The sequence below is a fragment of the Entelurus aequoreus genome, linkage group LG20, assembly GCF_033978785.1.
Source record: "Entelurus aequoreus isolate RoL-2023_Sb linkage group LG20, RoL_Eaeq_v1.1, whole genome shotgun sequence".
NCBI lineage: Eukaryota > Metazoa > Chordata > Actinopteri > Syngnathiformes > Syngnathidae > Entelurus > Entelurus aequoreus.
The window spans coordinates 5,440,450-5,465,829 of NC_084750.1; the positions used below are offsets into that span (position 1 = coordinate 5,440,450).

At 39.3% G+C, this 25,380-nt stretch overlaps 1 protein-coding gene across 3 annotated transcripts in view; it reads left to right on the forward strand.

The window, feature by feature from the left end:
• Positions 1-25,380, forward strand: part of tbc1d5 (TBC1 domain family, member 5) — a 74,426-nt gene that overhangs the window by 658 nt on the left and 48,388 nt on the right. The gene's annotated exons all lie outside the window — the stretch shown is intronic.

Below are 25,380 nucleotides of genomic sequence, written 5' to 3' on the forward strand. Positions count from 1 at the left end.
CCAGTTTCATATGTGCATTCACCGAACCCATCTTTAGTGAAAAATAAAAATGTTCATACAAAGTCTACTGTAATACTTGCAAATGAGATACCAAGTGTAAGAAAACAAGTAGACAGCACTGTTGTGTTATATAAATAATATTATTTATTTGATGCAAAGTCTACTGTAATACTTGCAAATGAGACACCAGGTGTAAGAAAACAACTAGACAGCACAGTTCAATGTGAAAGGCCTACTGAAATGTGATTTTCTTATTTAAACGGGGATAGCAGGTCTATTCTATGTGTCATGCTTGATCATTTCGCGATATTGCCATATTTTTGCTGAAAGGATTTAGTAGAGAACATCGACGATAAAGTTCGCAACTTTTGGTCGCTGATAAAAAAAGCCTTGCCTGTACCGGAAGTAGCAGACGATATGCGCGTGACGTCACAGGTTGTGGAGCTCCTCACATCTGCACATTGTTTACAATCATGGCAGCGAGAGCGATTCGGACCAAGAAAGCGACGATTACCCCATTAATTTGAGCGAGGATGAAAGATTCGTGGATGAGGAAAGTGAGAGTGAAGGATTAGAGGGCAGTGGAAGCGATTCAGATAGAGAAGATGCTGTGAGAGGCGGGTGGGACCTGATATTCAGCTGGGAATGACTAAAACAGTAAATAAACACAAGACATATATATACTCTATTAGCCACAACACAACCAGGCTTATATTTAATATACCACTAATTAATCCGCATAACAAACACCTCCCCCCTCCCGTCCATATAACCCACCAATACAAATCAAACACCCGCACAACACACTCAATCCCACAGCCCAAAGTACCGTTCACCTCCGTAAAGTTCATACAGCACATATATTTTCCCAAAGTTACGTACGTGACATGCACATAGCGGCACGCACAGACGGGCAAGCGATCAAATGTTTGGAAGCCAAAGCTGCATACTCACGGTAGCGCGTCTGCTATCCAACTCAAAGTCCTCCTGGTTGTGTTGCTGCAGCCAGCTGCTAATACACCGATCCCACCTACAGCTTTCTTCTTTGCTGTCTTCATTGTTCATTAAACAAATTGCAAAAGATTCACCAACACAGATGTCCACAATACTGTGGAATTTTGCGATGAAAACAGACGACTTAATATGTGGCCACAACGGTGTCCCAATATGTCCGCACAATCCGTGACGTCACGCGCAAACATCATCATCATCGTCATTTATTTTTATTCCTTTCATGAAAATGCATATATACAAGCCATATACAGTTGACACTTTCATTGTTTTTTTTGTTTCTTATACATTTCCATGATCAGAAAGGACATGAAAGGTCATCATACCGAGACGTTTTCAGCAGAATATTTTGCGGGAAATTTCAAATTGCACTTTACTAATCTAACCCGGCCGTATTGGCATGTGTTGCAATGTTAAGATTTCATCATTGATATGTAAACTATCAGAATGCGTGGTCGGTAGTAGGGGGTTTCAGTAGGCCTTTAACCTTGTTGGAGGTACCGAACCCCACCAGTTTCAAATGTTCATGCAAAGTCTACTGTAACACTTGCAAATGAGATACCAAGTGTAAGAAAACAAGTAGACAGCACTGTTGAGTGTTATATAAATAATATTATTTATTTCATGCAAAGTCTACTGTAATACTTGCTAATAAGACACCAGGTGTAAGAAAACAACTAGACAGCAGAGTTCAATGTTAAATGTTATATAAATAATAATATTTATTTCATGCAAAGTCCACTGTATTACTTGCAAATGAGACACAAAGTGTAAGAAAACAAGTATACAGCACAGTTCAATGTTAAATGTTATATAATTATTATTATTTATTTCATGCAAAGTCAAGTGTAGTACTTACAAATGAGACACCAAGTAAAATAATACAACTTTCACTATTATGTTAGATCCACTATGGACTGGACTTTCACAATATTATGCTAGACCCACCCATTCTTCCAAAAGCGCATCGGTGAGGTCATACGCTGATGTTGGTCGAGAAGGCCTGGCTCTCAGTCTCCGTTCTAAATCATCCCAAAGGCCTCACTATGGACTGGACTCTCACTATTATGTTAGATCCACTATGGACTGGACTTTCACAATATTATGCTAGACCCACTCGACGTCCATTGCATCCGGTCTCCCCTAGAGGAGGGGGTGGGGGGGGTCACCCACATCTGCGGTCCTCTCCAAGGTTTCTCATAGTCATTCACATTGACATCCCACTGGGTTGTGAGTTTTTCCTTGCTCTTTTGTGGGCTCTGAACCGAGGATGTCGTCGTGGCTTGTGCAGCCCTTTGAGACACTTGTGATTTAGGGCTATATAAATAAACATTGATTGATTGATCTTGACCTCCGCGGCGGAGGCTCTGCCGAACCCCTCAGGCCGACTCACCCCTAGGGTTCGATCGAACCTAGGTTAAGAACCACTGCTCTAGAATCAACGTGTTTTGAAAAGGACATGGAAAATACGCCGTGTAGCTTTGCTCCTGACCATCTAACAGTGTTTTTCAACCTTTTTTGAGCCAAGGCACATTGTAGCGTGCAGGAAGAGTTAGTGCTGCAAGGGGTTCTGGGTATTTGTTCTGTTGTGTTTATGTTGTGTTACGGTGCGATGTTCTCCCGAAATGTGTTTGTCATTCTTGTTTGGTGTGGGTTCACAGTGTGGCGCATATTTGTAACAGTCTTAAAGTTGTTTATACGGTCACCCTCAGTGTGACCTGTATGGCTGTTGACCAAGTATGCCTTGCATTCACTTATGTGTGTGTACAGAAGCCAAATACAACATGTGACTGGGCTGGCACGCTGTTTGTACAGGTTATAGAGGGCGCTAAAGGCAGTGCCATCACGGCACGCCCTTAATATTGTTGTTTAGGAGAAAATCGGCAGAGATTCGAGAGAATAGTTGCCCTGAAATTCCGAAGTCTCCCGGAAAAATCGGGAGGGTTGGCAAGTATGGCGCTGTCAAGCGCCATTCATATAAAACTCACGGGCCGCACTAACATTACATTTTCATATTAAGGTGCGGGCCGCAAAATAACGTCTCGCGGGCCGCAATTGGCCCGTGTCTGAGACCCCTGCTCTAGAATAAACATGTTTTGAAAAGGACATGGAAAATACGCCGTGTAGCTTTGCTCCTGACCATCTAACACAGTGATTTTCAACCTTTTTTGAGCCATGGCACATTTTTTTTCATTAAAAAAATACGGAGGCACACCACCAGCAGAAAAGGTGAAAAAATGAAACTCCAACAGGTTGTGCCTTATTTTGAGTTTATTGTTTGTAGTGCTTTAGTTCTTGTCTTGCGCTGTTATTTTGGTGACTCTACCTGTTTTGTTGGTGTTCTCCTGTTGCAGCTTCACGCCTTCCTTTGAGTGCTTTTGCCCGCACCTGCTTTGTTTTCGCAATCAAGACTATTCAATAGAGATGTCCGATAATGGCTTTTTTGCCGATATCCGATATTCCGATATTGTCCAACTCTTAATTACCAATTCCGATATCAACCAATACTGATATATACAGTCGTGGAATTAACACATTATTATGCTTAATTTTATTGTGATGCCCCGCTGGATGCATTAAACCAGGGGTGCTCACACTTTTTCTGCAGGCGAGCTACTTTTCAATTGATCAAGTCGCGGGGATCTACCTCATTCATATATATAATTTATATTTACTTAATTATGAAATATATGTTTTTGTTAACAAGTTAAAGGTGTTTAATGATAATGCAAGCATGTTTAACACATATGGTTAATATTTTTAATAAATTAAAGGTGTTTAATGATAATACAAGAATGTTTGATACATATAGTTAATATTGTTAACAAGTTAAGGGTGTTTAAAGATAATGCAAGCATGTTTAACACATATACTTAATATTGTTAACAAGTTAAAGGTGTTTAAAGATAATACAAGCATGTTTAACACATATAGTTAATATTCTTAACAAGTTAAAGGTGTTTAAAGATAATGCAAGCATGTTTAACACATATAGATTCCTTTCTTTTATGAAGACAAGAATATAAGTTGGTGTATTACCTGATACTGATGACTTGCTTTGATAGGAATCAGACAGTGGTGCTAATAATGTCCGCATTTTCAAATGGAGGACAAAAAAAGTCCTCCTTTCTGTCCAATACCACATGAAAGTGGTTGGTTTTTGGCATCTTATTTGTCCAGCTTCCATACTCCTTTGTATACACTTTACAAGAAATACATTGGCGGCAAACTCCGTAGCTTGCTAGCTTGTGCACGCCAGCTTTCTGAGACTCTTATGTTGTTAGCGCAGGCAGGATGAAGCAGAGCTTTTATTGTGAAGGCAGGAACTGTGCAGTCGGTCTTTGGAGTTTTGACGACAGGTACGGCGCCAGAGTCTGTTGAAATAAAAAGTGTTTCTCGCCTTCCTGTCGGTAATTTTTTCTTAATAATGAGCTGGCAGCAGCCAGCGTCATCTCAGAAGACCTTCGGGTGCCGTGAAGGTCAATCAAGTGACGAAAGTGACGTCATAGTTAAGATTTATGATCGCTCATTTTTAGGACTATTTTTTTAATGCCTGGCTGGGGATCGACTGACACACCCTCCGTGATCGACGGGTAGCTCGCGATTGACGTAATGAGCACCCCTGCATTAAACAATGTAACAAGGTTTTCCAAAATAAATCAACTCAAGTTATGGAAAAAAATGCCAACATGGCACTGCCATATTTATTATTGAAGTCACAAAGTGCATTATTTTTTTTAACATGCCTCAAAACAGCAGCTTGGAGTTTGGGACATGCTCTCTCAGAGAGCATGAGGAGGTTGAGGTGGGGTGTGCTAGGGGTAGCGGGGGGGGGTGTATATTGTAGCGTGCAGGAAGGGTTAGTGCTGCAAGGGGTTCTGGGTATTTGTTCTGTTGTGTTTATGTTGTGTTACGGTGCGGATGTTCTCCCAAAATGTGTTTGTCATTCTTGTTTGGTGTGGGTTCACAGTGTGGCGCATATTTGTAACAGTGTTAAAGTTGTTTATACGTCTACCCTCAGTGTGACCTGTATGGCTGTTGACCAAGTATGCATTGCATTCACTCGTGTGTGTGTGTAAAGCCGTAGATATTATGTGATTGGGCCGGCACGCAAATACTTGCCTTTAAGGTTTATTGGTGCTCTGTACTTCTCCCTACGTCTGTGTACACAGCGGCGTTTTAAAAAGTCATACATTTTACTTTTTGAAACCGATAATTTCCGATATTACATTGTAAAGCATTTATCGGCCGATAATATCGGCAGTCCGATATTATTGGACATCTCTACTATTGAAGTTGTGCGTACGCTATCCTTCTTTGTGGGGACATTGTTGATTGTCATGTCATGTACGGATATGCTTTGTGGACGCCGTCTTTGCTCCACACGCTGTAAGTTTTTGCTGTCATCCAGCATTCTGTTTTTGTTGACTTTGTAGCCAGTTCAGTTTTACTTTTGTTTTACGTAGTCATCCCTATGCTTCAGTGCCTTTGGTTTAAGCGTTACATACCTTTTTACCTGCACGCTGTCTCCCGCTGTGCTCTGCATATTGGGATCACGACAAACCATCCTCGACACGTTCCGACTTCTACAAAGCAATGAACTACCTGCTGCCACCTACTGATATGGAGTAATACAAGATTACCCTGCCAAACTCTACACAACACAGGCACTAGACAATGGCACATTATTATGATTATTGATTTGCAAAAAAACATTTTTTGGACCAATTAGGTGAAGTTGCATAATTTCCCACGGCACACCAGGGAATATCTCACGGCACACTAGTGTGACGCGGCACAGTGGTTGAAAATCACTGATCTAACACACACACAGAGCGTGTTGTATATCTAATCATGCAAATGTACCTTTTAATAAACGAGCAGCAACGTTTGGACTGGCAGAACAGCGCCCCCACCTGGCTGTGGAGAGGCACATTATTAATCGTACAGAGGGTGAAGTTATTGTACAATAATACCGTCAATGTTTGACAAGAGGACAAGTTGTGGGCGACAACAGCAGGCTTTTGTGATCCTGCTGGGAAGTGCAAAATCACGGGTGTCGAGTTTTCTATCTACATATAAAATAAAGACTTCCCAGATTGCAACATTAAACTAGGGCTGCAACAACTAATCGATTAAAATCGATTATAAAAATAGTTGGTGATTAATTTAGTCATCGATTCGTTGGATCTATGCTATGCGCATGCGCAAAGGCTACTTTTATTTTTTATTTAAATTATTTTTTAAATTATTATATATTTTTTGAAACCTTTATTTATAAACTGCAACATTTACAAACAGCTGGGAAACAATAATCAAAATAAGTATGGTGCCAGTATGCTGGCATAGAAAGGATAGAAATGTAGTTTGTCTCTTTTATCCGATTATTAATTGATTAATAATCAGCAGATTAATCGATTATCAAATTAGTTGTTAGTTGCAGCCCTACATTAAACCAAACAAAAAAAAACTAAGTGGTCCCAATCCCCCCAAAAAATGGGACCTGGCAACCAAATTGGCCGCTGACCTATGTATATGATCCTTGTCTGATGTCTGTCATGATGAACATGTCAACACTTTTCAAATATGGCAAGTTCCATCCATCCATTTTTCTACCGCTTGTCCCTTTCGGGGTCGCGGGGTTAGTTAAGACTTGAAAATGGTTTTGGTTGGTGAAATAATGTCAGCTAGCGATTAGTGCGCCAGTTGTCGGCTAGTAATAAGTTCGCCAATTGTCATGTAGCAATTAGCACGGGAGTTGTCAGCCAGCAATGAATTCACCAATTGTCATCTAGTGATAAGCCCGCCAGTTGTCAGCTCGTGATTAGCCTGCTAGTTGTCAGCTAGCAATTAGTGCACCAGTTGTCGGCTAACAATGAGTTCACTAATTGTCATCTAACAATTGGCATGCCAGTTGTCAGTTAGCACGGCAGTTGTCAGTTAACAATGACTTCAGCAATTGAACGCTAGCGATTAGCGCGGCAGTGGTCAGCTAGCAATGACTTCAGCAATTGTCAGCTGACGATTAGCGGGCCAGTTGCCAGCTAACGATTAGTGCGCCAGTTGTCGGCTAGTAATAAGTTCGCCAATTGTCATGTAGCAATTAGCACGGGAGTTGTCAAGTAGCAATGAGTTCGCCAATTGTCATCTAGTGATAAGGCCGCCAGTTGTCAGCTCGTGATTAGCATGCTAGTTGTTAGCTCGCGATTAGTGCACCAGTTGTCGGCTAACAATGAGTTCACCAATTGTCATCTAACAATTGGCATGCCAGTTGTCAGTTAGCACGGCAGTTGTCAGCTAGCAATTACTTCAGCAATTGTCAGCTGACGATTAGCGGGTCAGTTGCCAGCTCGCGATTAGTGCACCAGTTGTCGGCTAACAATGAGTTCACCAATTGTCATCTAACAATTGGCATGCCAGTTGTCAGTTAGCACGGCAGTTGTCAGCTAGCAATGACTTCAGCAATTGTCAGCTGACGATTAGCGGGTCAGTTGCCAGCTCGCGATTAGTGCGCCAGTTGTCGGCTAGCAATGAGTTTGGCAGTTGTCATGTAGCGATTAGCGCGGGAGTTGTCAGCTTGCAATGAGTTCGCCAGTTGTCAGCTAGTGATTAGCATGCTACTTGTCAGCTAGCGATTAGTGCGGCAGTTGTCGGCTAACAATGAGTTCACCAATTGTCGGCTAACAATGAGTTCACCAATTGTCGGCTAACAATTAGCATGCCAGTTGTCAGTTAGCAACTAGCACGGCAGTTGTCAGCTAGCAATTAGCGCGTCAGCTGTCAGCTAGCAATGACTTCAGAAATTGTCAGCTGGTGATTAGTGTGGCAGTTGTCAGCTAATGATTGGTGCACCGGTTGCCAGCTAGCAATGCCTTCAGCAATTGTAAGCTGGCGATTAGCATGGCAGTTGTCAGCTAGTGATTAGCGCACCGGTTGCCAGCTAGCTATTAGCGACACTATACTATATAGTTTGAATATTGCACAGTTACAGGGTACATTTAGGACCAGTTAGTTTTACACCAGGTACATAAGTAGGGGGTCCTTAGTTCTCATGGCTTAGCATTATTAGTAATAATGTAAAATATAGTAATAAAGTAATAATTTATTACTTGACATACTCTACACTGTACTGCTTATAGTAACTTTAATGTACAAAATGTCCACCGCATCCTTCAATATTTTCTGAATGTGGCCCACAATGGAAAAAGGTTTGGGCTCCAGTGCTAAATGAATCAGTTGTATGTCAACAATTATATTTGTTGTGGTTGAAATGTAAACATTTGCACTCGTCATGTGTGCAGTGTTACTGGTAATTAAAACAATGTTAGTATTTCTGGACACCAGCTTGTTTTTTAATATTTCCCGTCTTTTTATGAAAGCAAAAGTAAAGCAGAAATGTAACCAAATACTCTTTAATAATATGTTTCACATATTAGCATTAAATGAACTTCCTATGTAATGTTATGTTGCTAATAGATTGATGTATTTTCCCCACCATAGGGCGCATTAAAGAGGTCATATTATGATTTTTTTCTAGATGTAAAATACCTCCTGGTGGTTTACATAACATATCATGGTGGCCAAAATGTTGCATTAATGATGTTTTACAGACCATCTTCAACTCACTTTCTGACCGTCTCTGCAGGATGCACCATTATTTACGTGCCTCCACTTTGACAGTGTCTTCTCCCCGCCATCTTTGTTGTACCGCTAGTTTTTAGCGCTTCCATAGCGAGTCTACTGACAGATATAAGTTAGAAGTGTACACTACTTTGTATTAGGAATGGCAACAGCGGAGGATGAATGCCCCACAACAAGAGGATAGAGAAAAAGGAGGAGCTTATTGACTACGGTGCAGACTTTCAATGGCGGACGTGTGCAAATTTTCAGGACTTATGCAGATGGCAAATAGACATCAGCAGGTACCAATAGGTAAGAAAAGTTGGTTTTGCATAATATTGCCAAACAAAACACCAGATAATGTCTCCTAATAGGTGCCATTTTGGGGTCATTATACACAGGCCATAATAATACTGTATGTTGAAGCACAGTACGTCTGACTATGGTAGCCATAATGCTCCAACAATCCATCAAGCGGTGCGACTTCTTCGCTTACCAAAGTCGTACTAAAACATTCTGAAAGATTTTTGAGCGCCGTGTGTAATGTTCTATATTCTCAATGAAACATCAGTTTTAGTGTTGCTAGCATCGTTTATTGCAAACTGCAGTCCACACGTATCTCTTATGTGTGACTGCCATCTACTGGTCACACTTATCATTACACCAAGTACCAAATAAAATGAAGCACAAGCAGAATTATTACATCAGGCGCAGCGAGTTATAAGGCACACTGTTCATTTAAAGGCCTACTGAAATGAATTTTTATTTATTTAAACGGGGATAGCAGATCTATTCTATGTGTCATACTTGATCATTTCGCGATATTGCCATATTTTTGCTGAAAGGATTTAGTATAGAACGACGATAAAGATTGCAACTTTTGGTATCTGATAAAAAAAAAAGGCTTGCCCCTACCGGAAGTAGCGTGACGTAGTCAGTTGAACATATACGCAAAGTTCCCTATTGTTTACAATGATGGCCGCATGAAGTGAGAGAGATTCGGACCGAGAAAGCGACAATTTCCCCATTAATTTGAGCGAGGATGAAAGATTTGTGGATGAGTAAAGTGCAAGTGAAGGACTAGTGGGGAGTTGAAGCTATTCAGATAGGGAAGATGCTGTGAGAGCCGGGGGTGACCTGATATTCAGCTGGGAATGACTACAACAGTAAATAAACACAAGACATATATATACTCTATTAGCCACAACACAACCAGGCTTATATTTAATATGCCACAAATTAATCCTGCATAAAAACACCTGCGTGTTTGTTACGCTAGCTCCTAGCTCCTCTGCTAGCTCCTAGCTCCATAGAACACGCCAATACAATTCAAACACCTGATCAACACACACAATCACTCAGCCCAAAAGACCGTTCACCTAACCCAAGGTTCATAAAGCTTATATATTTTTAAAAAGTTACGTACATACGCAAAAAAAAGTTGCGCACATACGGTCAAGCGATCAAATGTTTAGAAGCCAAAGCTGCATACTCACAGTAGCACGTCTGCGTCTTTGTCATCCAAATCAAAGTAATCCTGGTAAGAGTCTGTGTTGTCCCAGTTCTCTACAGGCGTCTGTGTATCGAAGTCAAAAGTCCTCCTGGTTAGAGTCTCTGTTATCCGAGTTCTTCCATCTTGACTGCATCTTCCGGGAATGTAAACAAAGAAGCGCCGGCTGTGTACTGTTGTTGCTGACTACGTTCGAAAAATACGTCCATTTCGCACCGACAACTTTCTTCTTTGCTTGCTCAGCTTCCTTCTCCATAATGCAATGAACATGATTGCAACAGATTCACGAACACAGATGTCCAGAATACTGTGGAATTATGAAATGAAAACAGAGCTTTTTCGTATTGGCTTCAATGTGGAAGGCATACAGGTGTTCCCCGGTCTACGTCACGCGCATACGTCATCCTCAGAGGCGTTTCGAACCGGAAGTTTAGCGGCAAATTTAAAATGTCACTTTATAAGTTAACCCGGCCGTATTGGCATGTGTTATAATGTTAAGATTTCATCATTGATATATAAACTATCAGACTGCGTGGTCGGTAGTAGTGGGTTTCAGTAGGCCTTTAAAGTGCGCCTTATGGTCTGAAAAATATGGTATTTTCTTCCTCATATCACCTATTTGGTCACTGAATCAGTTCCCATTGAGGCACTTTCTGATGTTCTGCAGAGTTGAAGGTCCTGCGCTTGTTTTCCTCCGCTCGTGGAGCATGTGAGCGGCTGAGGGCTCCAGCATGGGTTCTGTGGCCCCTGTGGAGGGAGAGGCATGTGAGTTTGTTTAGCTGGGCTCTCTGCCTTCTTCTCATGTTTGCTAAAGAGTCCAGCATCTGCATCATCAAATGTTCTGCTGAGGAAACACTGAAGCTTTTCATGTGCTCCCAGAGTCTACTTCTCCACTCTTGGCCCTTCAGACATACTCCATAACATTAGATTCACTTTCAGGGCAGTTTGGCCTCACAGCAACATCAAGCTGGTCTCTGTTTCTATGCTTCTTCTATTTTCTATGCTTCTGCTATGTTCTATGCTTTTTCTGTGCTTCTTCTTAGGGCTGGGCGATATATCGATATACTCGATATATCGCGGGTTTGTCTCTGTGCGATATAGAAAATGACCATATCGTGATATCCGAGTATATGTTCTCACGCAGTTGCTTTTAGCTCCGGGCATTACACTACAGGCGTTTCTCACTCTTTGTTGTCTCTCCTTCTCACAGAGACATAAAACAAGCGCACCTTCTTACATACGTCACATATGTAGCGGCATGGGTAACGTTAGCTGTGGTGCGAGTGGTAATACGAGAGAAAGAAGGTGCGAATCTGGTAACAAATGAAGAAGAATTAATTCCCAAGAAAAACAGCATCGTCTGGCGGTGGTTTGGCTTCAAGCGGGAAGATGTCGAACAGACAACCGTAATTTGTCAAGTGTGGGGCAAAAGTGTTGCTACAAAAAGTAGCATTACTGCTAATATGTAGCATCATTTGAAAAGTCACCCGCTCGAGAATGAAGAGTGTTTGAAACTCCGCATGTCAACATCTCCGTTCGGTGCCACACCAGCAAAATGCAGAGGCAACCATTTCCGCATCAACACCGTATGAAAAAAATAGTCAACAACAGAAGGAGATGAGGTCTGCAGGAACCTACCACATAGCGAAGGACATACACTATTTGATTTCCTATTATGCAGCTCATTTTTATTTGACAGTTATTGAAATATCTTGTGTGACATCATGCACAAAAGTGCACTTTATTTGTTTTAAACTATTGTAGTGGCGTTCTGTACAAAAAGTGCACTTTAATTTAGTGTTGTTTTGATATGTCATCTTGGTGACATCATGCACTCATAGCTTGTTTTAAAATGTCTCTTTGACAATCTTGCACTTTCTGTTTTGGAAATGACATGAATGTTTGTGCCACTGCTTAATAACTGTTTAATAAATACAGTTTTGGTCAATTGACTTAGTTGTGAAAGTCTAAAATGAGCATATATTAATGCAGTATGAAGAAGAATGTTTTAATGTAGACACATAGAATCATCATACTGCTGTGATTATATGCATCAAGTGTTCATTCAAGGCTAAGGCAAAATATCGAGATATATATCGTGTATCGTGATATGGCCTAAAAATATCGAGATATTAAAAAAAGGCCATATCGCCCAGCCCTACTTCTTCTGTGCTTCTCCTATGTTTTATGCTTCTGCTAGGTTCTATGCTTCTTGTATGTTCTATGGTTCTTTCTTTGTCTATGCTTCTTTCTTCTGTCCTCTATGTTCTATGGTATTACTATGTTTCCTCTATGTTCTATAGTGCTATGTCTATGTTCTATGGTTCTCCTATATTCTATACTTCTATCTTCTATGATCTCTACTTCTTCTGTGCTCTGCTTCTTCTATGTTCCCTGCTTCTTCTATGCTCTCAGCTTCTTCTATGCTCCCTGCTTCTTCTATATTCCCTGCTTCTTCTATGTTCTCTGCTTCTTCTATGTTCTATGTTTCTTCAAAGTACCATGGTCTATGCTTCTCCTACGTTTTATGCTTGTTCTATGCTTCTAAGTTCAATGCTAAGTTCTATGGTTGCTTGCTTGTTCTATGCTTCTAAGTTCAATACTAAGTTCTATGGTGCATCTATGTTCCATGGTGTTTCTATGCTCCTATGTGCTATGATGCGTCTATGCTTCTTCTTTGTTCTACGGACAAGAACACTGGCTCCTTTTATTGCCTTGGAAGAAACGTTGCCTTTCAGTTGGCCAAGTACTGAGGTGAAAATCTCCCCCTCCTTCCTGGAGCGTCAGCTGATGGTCGATTCTGAAAGTTCCTCGTGACCTTGAGGAATGTGATGTTGGGCTTTAATCGAGCAGAAAGTGCAATATTTGAGCGAGTGTCACGGTCTGTGAAGGTGCGACGACTATTTCCATCTTAACGATTAATCGGATATTAAAGCGTAGACATATTTAATGGCTCTAATGTTTCCATCGACTTCTAAATGCAGCTTAAGTCATTTTAGGCATGTGCTTACAAACAACAAAGATGACTCATTCACGGGTTAGTTACTGAAAACCAGTAACTAGTTACAGTTACTAGTTACTTTATTTCAAAAGTAACTCAGTTACTAACTCAGTTACTTACACCAAAAAGTAATGCGTTACTGTGAAAAGTAACTATTTAGTTACTTCTATTTTTTTTTTTTTTTTAAGGCTCCCATTAATTCCTTTTTAGCCTTCATTTCAGTACTGTTATTGCACTGGAGAATAATACAATCTGTTGATCAAGTTGACATGCATTTGCATCACTGAACTCTGCTAAGCAATGTGGTCTACATACAACACACAAAGACAAAGATATGTTTGAAAGGGCCAATTTGTTTCAGGCCGGAACAAATTGACAAAACAATTTTAATTAGCTGCAACATAACATACATAATTAACAAACAGCATAATAACAACATGTCACAACACAGCTGTAAACCTGGCTTCACCCAAGGAAGGCACACATGACAAACACACAAAGCCTAACCAGGTGTTTTTCTCTCTCAAGGAATTCTGAAATAAAATCATGTCTTCAGGAGATCAACACTGTACTGAAGCCCAGAACACTCTACACATTTCCCCTCTTTTAGTTTAGAGATAAGGAAAGATTGGTCTGGCCCACTAGGATCCCTCTTTATGTTTGTGAACTTTATAGTCTATACATTTAGAGGGATGTGATAATCAAACACTCTAGAACAGTGGTTCTTAACCTTGTTTGAGGTACCGAACCCCACCAATTTCATATGTGCATTCACCGAACCCTTCTTTAGTGAAAAATTTAATGTTTTTTTTTAAAATTCAAGACAGAGGTCTATGTTTTTTTACTGGTGCACAAAATGAACCGTTCAAAGAACAAAACAAACAGCGCATAAACTCACAACAAATTACACACCTGCAAATCAGATGGAAAATTAGAGGGAACATTGTTTGGGGGTATCCATAGTACGCCGATAGGGAGAAGTTTTTATTTACAAGATGAGTTGGGTGCGTCTTGACCTCCGCGGCAGAGGCTCCACCGAACCCCTGAGGCCGACTCACCGAACCACTACGGTTCGATCGAACCCAGGTTAAGAACCACTGCTCTAGAATGAAAGAGCCACAGTATATAAGATAATTGACAGAGTGTGTGTACCTTCAGTGCTGAATGATGAGCAGAGGCAGAGTTTGGAGTGTTTTCTTTAGCTCGCTTTCCATTTTTATGTCCTTACTGCCGTTCGATGCCCGGTATCATGCTAATTAGCTGCCTGAAAGCGGGTGACTCCACTGTAGAAATAGCCTGCATGTCTTCTAGCACAGTGGTCCCCAACCTTTTTGTAGCTGGGGACCGGTCAACGCTTGAAAATTTGTCCCACGGACTGGGGCGGGGGTGTGGGGGGATTTTTTTTTTTTTTTCTTAAAGAAATACAATCATGTGTGCTTACGGACTGTATACCTGCAGACTGTATTGATCTATATTGACATACACAATATGTATATATAGTGTTTTTATGTTGATTTAATTTAAAAAAAATTTACATTTTAATTTTATTATTATTATTTTTTTTTAAATTTCTTGCGCGGCCCGGTACCAATCGGTCCGCGGACCTGTACCGGGCCGCGGCCCGGTGGTTGGGGACCACTGTTCTAGCACATACGCTGCAATGGCTCTATCAATGTTGTCCTGGCTAGCAGTCCCTCCGTTAAAATCCAGCCGCTGTTGCTTAGGTGGTGGTGGAGGTGGAGGTGAAGTGTGTCTCTCTTTACTAGCTTCGTCCAAGCATGTTGCTTTTGTAGCTGTTTCAGCAGATTTAAATTGCTGTTTTGGGCAGTAGATAGGATCTTTGATCCAAGACTCAACTTACATTTAACTAAAATGTTTTCTTTGTGCTCGACAAAAGAAAAGTAGTGAGAATATCTCCATGTTAACAAACTGGACTTCGGCTCCGCCATAATGTCTTGTTAGTAAACACAGACACGCGCCCCCCCCCCCCCCCCCCCCCCTCGAACCCCACACAGCGCACCTCTTCTCCCCCTTGTGACACAGGAAGATTCAGAAGGACGACACTGCAGCTTTTATTTTTCTTATTTTGTCGACAATATCGACTAATCTTTGCAGCGCTACTTGACAACTGAGTGAAAGAAGAACTAAAGGAACCTTCCACTTGCAGGAAGTTTTGTGGATCATTTCAAGATGGCCGATCAGTGGAACTATCTTGCAGTGTTTTGACTTGGTCGTAGTATTTCAAGTAGTTTGCACATTCATGCTGGTCATTCATTTTTACAAAGTTCATTTCAGTGCGCGAAGCTACGACAATTTGAAACGTATTTATACAGGATTGTTAAGGATTCAGCCGGACTCAAAGCGGTCCAGGCGAGCTGCTCAATACAAAGACTCGACAACATCCTAGTTTGGCGAGGAATGGGACATGAACGACGAGTGGAACGAAGTTGAATAACATCAATTATTCACTATTTACTTTGTTACATGTCGTAAAAGTAGTCCTTGACGCTCCATTTGAGTCGTTATTTGTCTCAACTCGAGTGTATTCAATGCTAATGCTAAAAAGCTAACACTAAATCTGATGTGTTTGTGTTGTTGCTAATAAACACTAATATTTATTATTTATATATTGTTATTTACAGAAACACTGACATTTATTTATAAATTGTTATTTACAGATAAACGCTGACATTTATTATTTATATATTATTTACAGATAAACACTAATATTTATTATTAATATATTTTTTACAGATAACAGGCATGTGATTTTTCCGTCTAAAGTCGGAATTCCGTCTTTTTTAATCTCGGGGGGGAAAAAATTATCTCCCGTTTTTCCGTTTTTTTTTCGACCCTAAATCAAGATTCGAGACTAGTTTATATTACGCCGTAGTTGATTGGTCGATATGTTCCTTGTGACCAATCAGGACATCTGTTATGAATGATGACGTTAATAACGTCATCATTCATAATGGTTATTACGGCCATTTTCCATATGTAAACGATGTCGGTTCTCGAGAGAAAGGACGCTTTACGAGTAAAAGAAATTGATAAACATGTCAAAAATAAGTTTGGATGGGACTGGATGGAAAGGGAAATCACTGATACTGTTGGGAAGAAGGAAGTTACGACTTTGTTCTGTGATTTTATTCGGAAAATCGATCGTCCCGGAAAGGTTTTGTGCACGTGGTGTCATGATAATATTGACTATGGATCACGAGGTTTCAAGGCTTTGGAAGTACATGCGAAACGCCAAAAACATATGAAACAACTTGAAGCAAGGAAAACAAACTTTTCACTCGCTGGTACTTTTGGATGTCAAACCTGAGCAAAACCTTACGGACTTCATCCTTTGTTTACATCGACAACTGCCGTAGACATCGAGAGGAAAGATCCACCCAAACAACCCACTTCAGTTGCAGACAGGGTTGTTAATAATGAGGTAGGCTAAAAAATATTTGCTTGCGAAATATGCATGTTTGTTTTAAATACTAACCAATTATTGCTTTGCGAAATATAAATGGGGTTTTCTAAAAATAAAAAGCCAAGTGAAAATATATTATGAAATTACAGAAATTCAAAGAGTCGCATTATTGATTCCAGTTAACAATTTATTTGAAATACATTTGCATATAATACTATTTTGTAATAAGTTTTTATGTAGTCTCTTGAAACTATTGTCAGTGGTGTAACAATCTTGAAGGTAAATATTTTGACACTTGTTTCATGCAATATGTCAGTGTCCTCACATTATTATTATTTCCTACTTTCAAATATGAGTAAACAATACTAAACATGTTTAATTATTTTCATAAATGTATATCCTATTTTGGCGAAAAGAATGAAATGTTTACATTACATTACATTACATGAACTGAAGTAATGTGGTAATACTGTAAATAAACTGTAGATAATAACACTGATCAATGTGACACCTGTGGATGTGAAATGAACACAAGATGTAAATATTAGTGACTAAATACTGTTGGGACTGAACCATATACCAGGGGTCCTCAAGTACAAATCTTGAAGGTCCACAAATGTTATTTTGAAACAGGCTGGGTCCGTTTATTATCGATCAAGCTTATATAGTAGCAGGAGGTAGGTAGTAGTTTAACATTTTCTTAAAATTAACAAAAATAAAATAAATATCCAATAAAATACATGAAAGATTTTCTTTGAAACAAAAATAAATAAGAACTTAAATAAAACTTTCAGTTTTAACAAAAAATAAATACTTTTAAACACAACCCTCCTATCCCTTGGTAAACAAATGACCTCAATGTGCAAATATAACTAGACAACTGTGTGCCTGCAGCGAAAGGTTCCATGCATTTGGCATGAGCGCTGTATGACCCAGGTGGTAACAGCCAATCAGCGCGTCGTTGTGATAGAGATGACACCCATACTCTGATTGGCTGATTCCGCAGCCAATCAAAGTGGCGTTCTCTCGCTCTCACTCCATCTCTCTCTCTTTCTCTCTTTGAGAGAGAGAGAGAGAAAAACGGAGTGAGTGAGACACGGAGAAGTGTAAACCAAACGTGGAGATATTTGACTAAAAACAACAAAGAACGTTGACTTGCGCTAGCGATGACTCAAAGATAAATACAATTATTATATTTTTTTATAATAATTATAATTATAAAAAAAATTTAATTTTTATTTTTACTATAATTCGTGCTGGGTCCGGACGGACACGCCGCTGTGTCCGGACATGGACCGCGGTCCGCCTGTTGAGGATTACTGCCATATACAGTGATTCATTAGGATAATTGGGTTATGTATGTTCTATTAATGATGTTTTCATGTCTTTAAACACTAAAATATTTTCTTCAAATGGTGCTGTCTTTGTTAATTTTGGTGAAAAACCAGGAGCTGGCTGGGGGCCTTCGTCCCCCAGACCCCCGGAAATTTTTTCAGTCTTTTTCATTGTGGTCAAATCACATGCCTGAGATAAACACTGACATGTATTATTTATATGTTGTTATTTACAGATAAACATTGACATCTTTTTTTATTTACATATTATTTACCGATAAATGCTGACATTTATTATTTATATGTTGTTATTTACAGAAACGCTGACATTTATTTTTTATATATTTACAGATAAACACTGACATGTATTATTCATATATTGTTATTTACAGATACACACTGACATGTAATAATTATATATTGTTATTTACAGATAAACGCTGACATTTATTATTTATATGTTGTTATTTACAGATAAATGCTGACATTTATTATTTATATACTGCTATTTAAAGATAAACACTGACATTATTTAGATAGTGTTATTTACAGATAAACACTGACATTTATTATTTATATATTGTTATTTACAGATAAATACTGACATTTATTCGTTATATATTGTTATGTACAGGTGAAATGGACCAAAAGGAATCACTTGACACTCATGAATTCATCTTTTACTGAGAGGACCACTTTTTGGCTGTTGGACATTGCGGACAAAAGCCTGACTTCATATGTAAAATCTGGTACACTTTGTTTTTAAATCAGCTTTGTATTTCTTTACTTACACTTTGGTAAAATAACTCTGACCTAATATTGTCTGTTTATTGACATGGTATCAGTGTAGAAATATGCTGTAGTACAAATAATAAAAGTATGTATGATTTGTGCTGATACTGACCAGATATTAACATCCGTATCGTTTTGGAAATGTAAATTGGGGACACTATTCCCTCTCAGTACGATACAGTGCTTGATATCATGCAGATCTACTTTTTGAAGTAACTGCTGAGTGTAGAAAATCATGATTTGAATGAAACATCGTCCATAATTGAGATTGTGCCAGGTGCAGCAGGTGCAATTATGCGCATGCTAATTTGCATCACGCCGTCTCACGTCAGCCTCGAGGAAAATGTAACAAACGCAGCAGAAAACAGGCCCGCATAATCCTCATGATCTTTGTTGATCTCATCTAAGAAGACGGGACACTGGATGCATGCAAGCCTGAAAATATCTTCTTGAAGGATGTTATTTTTGGCTGCAAGTCATGACTTAAAGATATAAACACAAGCACTGCTGAACTCTCAGTGGACACTTCATTAGGTACACAGGCATGATCCAATGACCTGTTGCATTTCTGCATTAGAAGCATGCAGTGCACTTCTACGCCACTGCAAGATTAAAGTATTATTTGTAAAGGCAGAAGTAGCATTCCTAATGTGATGGCAATATTCTAAAGTCATATCAGGGCTGCAACGATTCATTCCATTAGAACAAGCTTCCATTAATCGTTTGAGTGTAACTCGTCTGGACTGCATAAGAGAAGGTGAAAGAAGATTAAAAAAGTGAAATAGCAGGTAAATAGACGGTAAACAGGATAAATAAAAGGTAAGTAGAAGATGGTAAATTGAGTAGTTAAGGAAGGTAAACAAAGGTACAACAAGTTAAAAAGAAGGTACAAGGTCACTTAAATGTATAAGAAGGAAAATAAAAGGCAAAATAACATAAATAGAAGGTAAACAGGTATAACAAAATAAACAAAAAAGTTAAGGTAAATGGAAGGCAGAAGACGGTGAATTTATATAAAAAAGGTAAAGAATGTAAATTTAAGATAAAGGAAGGTAAAAAAAAAAGCATTAAAAAAGTTAATTAGAAGGTTAACGGTGATAAAAGAAGGTAAACAAAGTCAAATGAAAGGCAAAAGAGGGTAAAAGAACAAAAAAAAAATTGAAGGTGAAAAAATTTTTTTTTTAAAGTGAGAAATACTAAAAACATAAAATGAAGGTAACAACCCAAGTAAATAGAAGACAAAAGAAGGTAAATAGAAGGTAAAACAAAATAAATAAAAGGGAAACAAAGGTACAACAAGTTAAAAAGAAGGTACAAGGTCAATTAAAGGTATAAGAAGGAAAATAAAAGGCGAAATAACATAAATAGAAAGTAAACAGGTATAACAAAATAAACAAAAAAGTTAAGGTAAATGGAAGGCAGAAGACGGTGAATTTATATAAAAAAGGTAAAGAATGTAAATTTAAGATAAAGGAAGGTAAAAAAAAAAGTATTAAAAAAGTTAATTAGAAGGTTAACGGTGATAAAAGAAGGTAAACAAAGTCAAATGAAAGGCAAAAGAGGGTAAAAGAACAAAAAAAAATAGAAGGTGAAAACATTTTTTTTAAAAGTGAGAAATACTAAAAACATAAAATGAAGGTAACAACCCAAGTAAATAGAAGACAAAAGAAGGTAAATAAAGGTAAAACAAAATAAATAAAAGGGAAACAAAGGTAATAGAAGGCAAAAAAAAGGTAAAACAGGATTAAACAAGGTAAGTAGACAGTATAAAGGATTAATAAAAGGTGAAAGATGATTTAAAAAAATACTGAAGGCAAATAAAATGTAAAGGAAAGTAAAAAAGTAAAGACAAAAGAAGGTAAAACAAAATAAATCAAACGTAAATAAAGGCAAAAAATGGTAAAATAAGGTAAAACACGATTAAAAGGGTAAATAGACATTAAAAAGGATAAATAAAAGATGTTAGATAGTAAAAAAATAAACAGTGAAGGCAAATTAAAGGTAAAAGTAAATAAAGACAAAATAAGGTAAAACAAGATAAATAAAAGGTAAAAGAAGTCAAATGTATGGTGCAATAAGGTAAAACAGGATGAATAGAAGATAAGTTCATGACGGTTATGGCAAGCAGAAACTGAACTTTGATTATTTCAACTCTTTTCCTTAAAGTACACGTTGATGCTGTCAATGGTCTTTAGTTGATGATTATAATAATTAATAGTTGCATCTTGTTTCATGCACATCACAACAGTGCTAGAAAGGAGGGATGAACTGTGAGCGATGTTTCCAACAACTCTTTCTACTTTGTAGCAGCGCCCAACTCTCATGGTTAATCGCTTTAAGAGATTCATTTTCCTTGCCTTATTTCCACAATTAATCAACGGGGAAGAGAACCTCGGGCTGAGTGCAAGCGTGCTATTATTCTGTATTAGGCTGCCCATTTTCATAAAGGCGGAATAATCCCCAGCCGGATAAAGCCTAGAGCCCCCATTGGTTAACCTAGATTGCCTTCCTTCCTGGGAGGACTTTGTTCCCAACTACGATGACTTGTTTTTACTGATGTGATCAGATGTCGCAAATATGCTTTGGTGAAGCAGCTACGCCAAGGCTTGCTTCCTCTAAGCCTTCTCCAAAGATGACGTGCCAGCATGCAGACTTAGATGACATCATCTCACAATATCTTGGTGACTTTCACAGCTCCTCTTTTGGTGATGTGACAGGCACAAATAGCAACTTGAGTGCTCGTATTGTAAATGTTGGTTTTATAGTCCACACATTTATTTTCCCCACACATTCTTGATCATGGACCGCAACAAATAGATTTGACATAACCGGTCATAGAACACATTATAAATGTAGCGTGTCGTTACGGCCTGGACCATATGGCCTACAAATAAACTGTTTGCGATTTATTCCATTTTTTTCCCATTATTTTTTGGAAGAAACCACAACATTCAAATGACAAGGATGTTTATGGTGTAAGTTTATTTCAGAAAAAATTATACATCACATATTTTCTCATTACAACATGTCCGCATCCGACCCCTTTTTATTTTATAGCAACTTCTAACACATTTGTTTGGACTCACAGTGAATGAATACATAAATGAGTACTATATTTTCCAGTCTGTGGAGCGCAACAAATTCTAGAATAAATAAATATTTTACATATATTAACCGCAGATATATACCGGTACAAAATATTTAGCATACATACCTTAGTTGTTTTCAAACGGCAGTAAAACGGATGATCAAACAAAACAGAAGTCATCGTCATGGACCCACTAGCTGCGCAAGCTAGCTCTTCAATCAGCTAAACAGACTCAATAACTCCACGGTGACGTTTTGGTGGATTTACGAATACAAAACGAATGCCTTTTATAAGTAGCGTAGTCGCTAATGCTAACAACGGTAGCTTGAATACTTTACGATCGCACGTGTATATATGCACGAAAACACTCCTACAGCCATCACATATGGGACGGTTTAGTGAGTAAGAATTGTTTTAGTTGTATTTTAAAGGCCTACTGAAATGAAATGTTCTTATTTAAACGGGGATAGCAGATCCATTCTATGTGTCATACTTGATCATTTCGCGATATTGCCATATTTTTGCTGAAAGGATTTAGTAGAGAACATCATCACAAAGTTCGCAACTTTTGGTCGCTGATAAAAAAAGCCTTGCCTGTATCGGAAGTAGCGTGACGTCGCAGGTTGAAAGGCTCCTCACATTTCCCCATTGTTTACACCAGCAGCGAGAGCGATTCGGACCGAGAAAGCGACGATTACCCTATTAATTTGAGTGAGGATGAAAGATTCGTGGATGAGGAACATGAGAGTGAAGGATTACATTACAGTGCAGTGCAGTATCTTTTTTCGCTCTGACCGTAACTTAGGTACAAGGGCTCATTGGATTCCACACTTTCTCCTTTTTCTATTGTGGATCACGGATTTGTATTTTAAACCACCTCGGATACTATATCCTCTTGAAAATGAGAGTCGAGAACGCAAAATGGACATTCACAGTGACTTTTATCTCCACGACAATACATCGGTGAAGCACTTTAGCTACGGAGCTAACGTGATAGCATTGTGCTTAACTGCATATAGAAACAGACGAAATAAGCCCCTGACTGGAAGGATAGACAGAAGATCAACAATACTACCAGACTCTGGACCTGTAACCACACGGTTAATGCTGTACCGCCTGGCGAAGACAAGCAATGCTGTTGCTAACGACGCCATTGAAGCTAACCTCGACAGAGCTATGCTAAAAACATTAGCTCTCCACCAACGCCAGCCCTCATCTGCTCATCAACACCCGTGCTCACCTGCGTTCCAGCGATCGACGGTGCGACGAAGGACTTCACCCGATCATCGATGCGGTCGGCGGCTAGCGTCGGATAGCTGGTTGTGTTGCTGCAGCCAGCCGCTAATACAACGATCCCACCTACAACTTTCTTCTTTGCAGTCTCCATTGTTCATTAAACAAATTGCAAAAGATTCACCAACACAGATGTCTAGAATACTGTGGAATTTTGCGCTGAAAACAGAGCTGTTTGTATTGGGATACAATGGTGTACCAATACTTCCGCTTCAACCATTGACGTCACGCACAAACGTCATCATACATAGACGTTTTCAGCCGGAAGTTTCCCGGGAAATTTAAAATTGCACGTATTGGCATGTGTTGCAATGTTAAGATTTCATTATTTATATATAAACTATCAGACTGCGTGGTAAGTAGTAGTGGGTTTCAGTAGGCCTTTAAAACTTACAGACGTTGCTTGGAGTGATGAATGAAGAATCCATACGAGTAGTAACGCTGTGGACATATGGTAGACGAAACAGGACTATACTTCCGGTTCAATGCACGGAACAGGAAGTACATTTTCAACCCGCAGCACCTGCAGAGAGCGAACTCGTCCAAAAGATGGCGTCATAGCGCAAACAGTAACACACCTTTTCAGCGTCTCTGTCGGCGTTAACTATTTGTTGAGTACAAAACATTATTGCCGTTAGCGAAGACTAGGGATGATTTTCGAAAACCGGTTCTCCCGATGCTTCGGTAAGAATTCATGGATTCGAATCCCTTTTTGAGAACCGGTTCCCGTTATCGAAGCCACTATACCGTATTTTCGGGACCAGAGGGCGCACCGTATTAAAATGCGCCGTGTCAGTTACGGGTGCTATTTCTGTATTTAACGCATTTGTGGGCGCAGGCATGGTTAAACATACGCTATCTTAAAACATACGCTAGCATGCATGGACGCTGTTTTAAAAAGTCTTTTAAAGTCACCAAAAACGAATGGACAATGAAGGTGAAGGCAAAAGAGTGAGGAGTGTCCTGACAAGATATCTAGATCTACTTCCATAACGTAAATGACCGCCATAACCACAACACCAGGGGGAGCTCCACAAACCATGTTAAACCCAGATTCCGATCTAACAAAGGTCTTAACTCATTCTCCTTCTATGCCACATCAATATGGAATGCACTCCCAACAGGTGTAAAAGAAAGTGCATCTCTATCCTCCTTCAAAACCGCACTTAAAGAACACCTCCAGGCAACTACAACCCTAGACTAACACCCTCCCCCCACCACATCCCACCTCCCCAGATTGTAAATAATCAAATGTAAATAATCAAATGTATATACTTGTTCTTATGCTTTCTGAGCTCACTATGTTCTCTGCTCGCTGTACATATCCTACCAAGTCAGACCTACACTGTTTCAATGTCCATTTCTCAGATGATATAATTGTTGATGACTGAAGTGCTGATATCAACCAAACCTAACCCCCCGCCCCAACCCCCTCCACATCTCACCCCCCGGATTGTAAATAATTCAATGTATATTAGAGATGTGCGGATAGGCAATTATTTCATCCGCAACCGCATCACAAAAGTTGTCATCCACCCGCCATCCACCCGAACTAACATTTTATCAAAACCACAACCACCCGCCACCCACCCGTTGTTATATATCTAATATAGACGATGCAAAGCAGAAAGGAGACTGATCCAATGCAGCAGAGACATTCAATGCGTGCCACGCATTAATATCTCTTGGCCACGCATTAGAGGCTAAGAGATATTAATGCGTGATAATATTATTTATCATTATTATAATATTGTTGTCTTTTCCATTAAGAAAGTGTTGACTATTATTGTTATTTTTTTTCCCTGGTCTTTAGTATTCCCTTTTTTAGTTTGTCGCGTATCACGTTTGCTGCCGGCGTTGCCATCTTTTTATTTTTTTCTTCTTCTTCTGTTGTGTTGTGTTGTGCTGTGTCACGCCAAATTTCTTCCCCCTACACCCCCCCTCCCCCTCCCCATTTACTTCCGTGGTCATGTTTCCTCTTACGTCATTGATGAATAATTGCCTGTTTCAAAGAGTGCTGCTCGTTTTTCGTATGTGGGTAACAACATTTAACTATGTATGTATATTTCCGAATTGGTTCAACCGCCACCCCGCCCGAATCTATTTAAAATCTATTTTTTTCGTCATGCATCCGCCCGACCCGCGGATTATCCGCAGACTCCGCGGTTGTGTCCGCAAACCGCGCATCTCTAATGTATATACTCTGATGATTAACTTGTATGATGACTGTATTATGCTGATAGTATATATTTGTACCATGAATTGATTAACGTGGACCCCGACTTAAACAAGTTGAAAAACGTATTC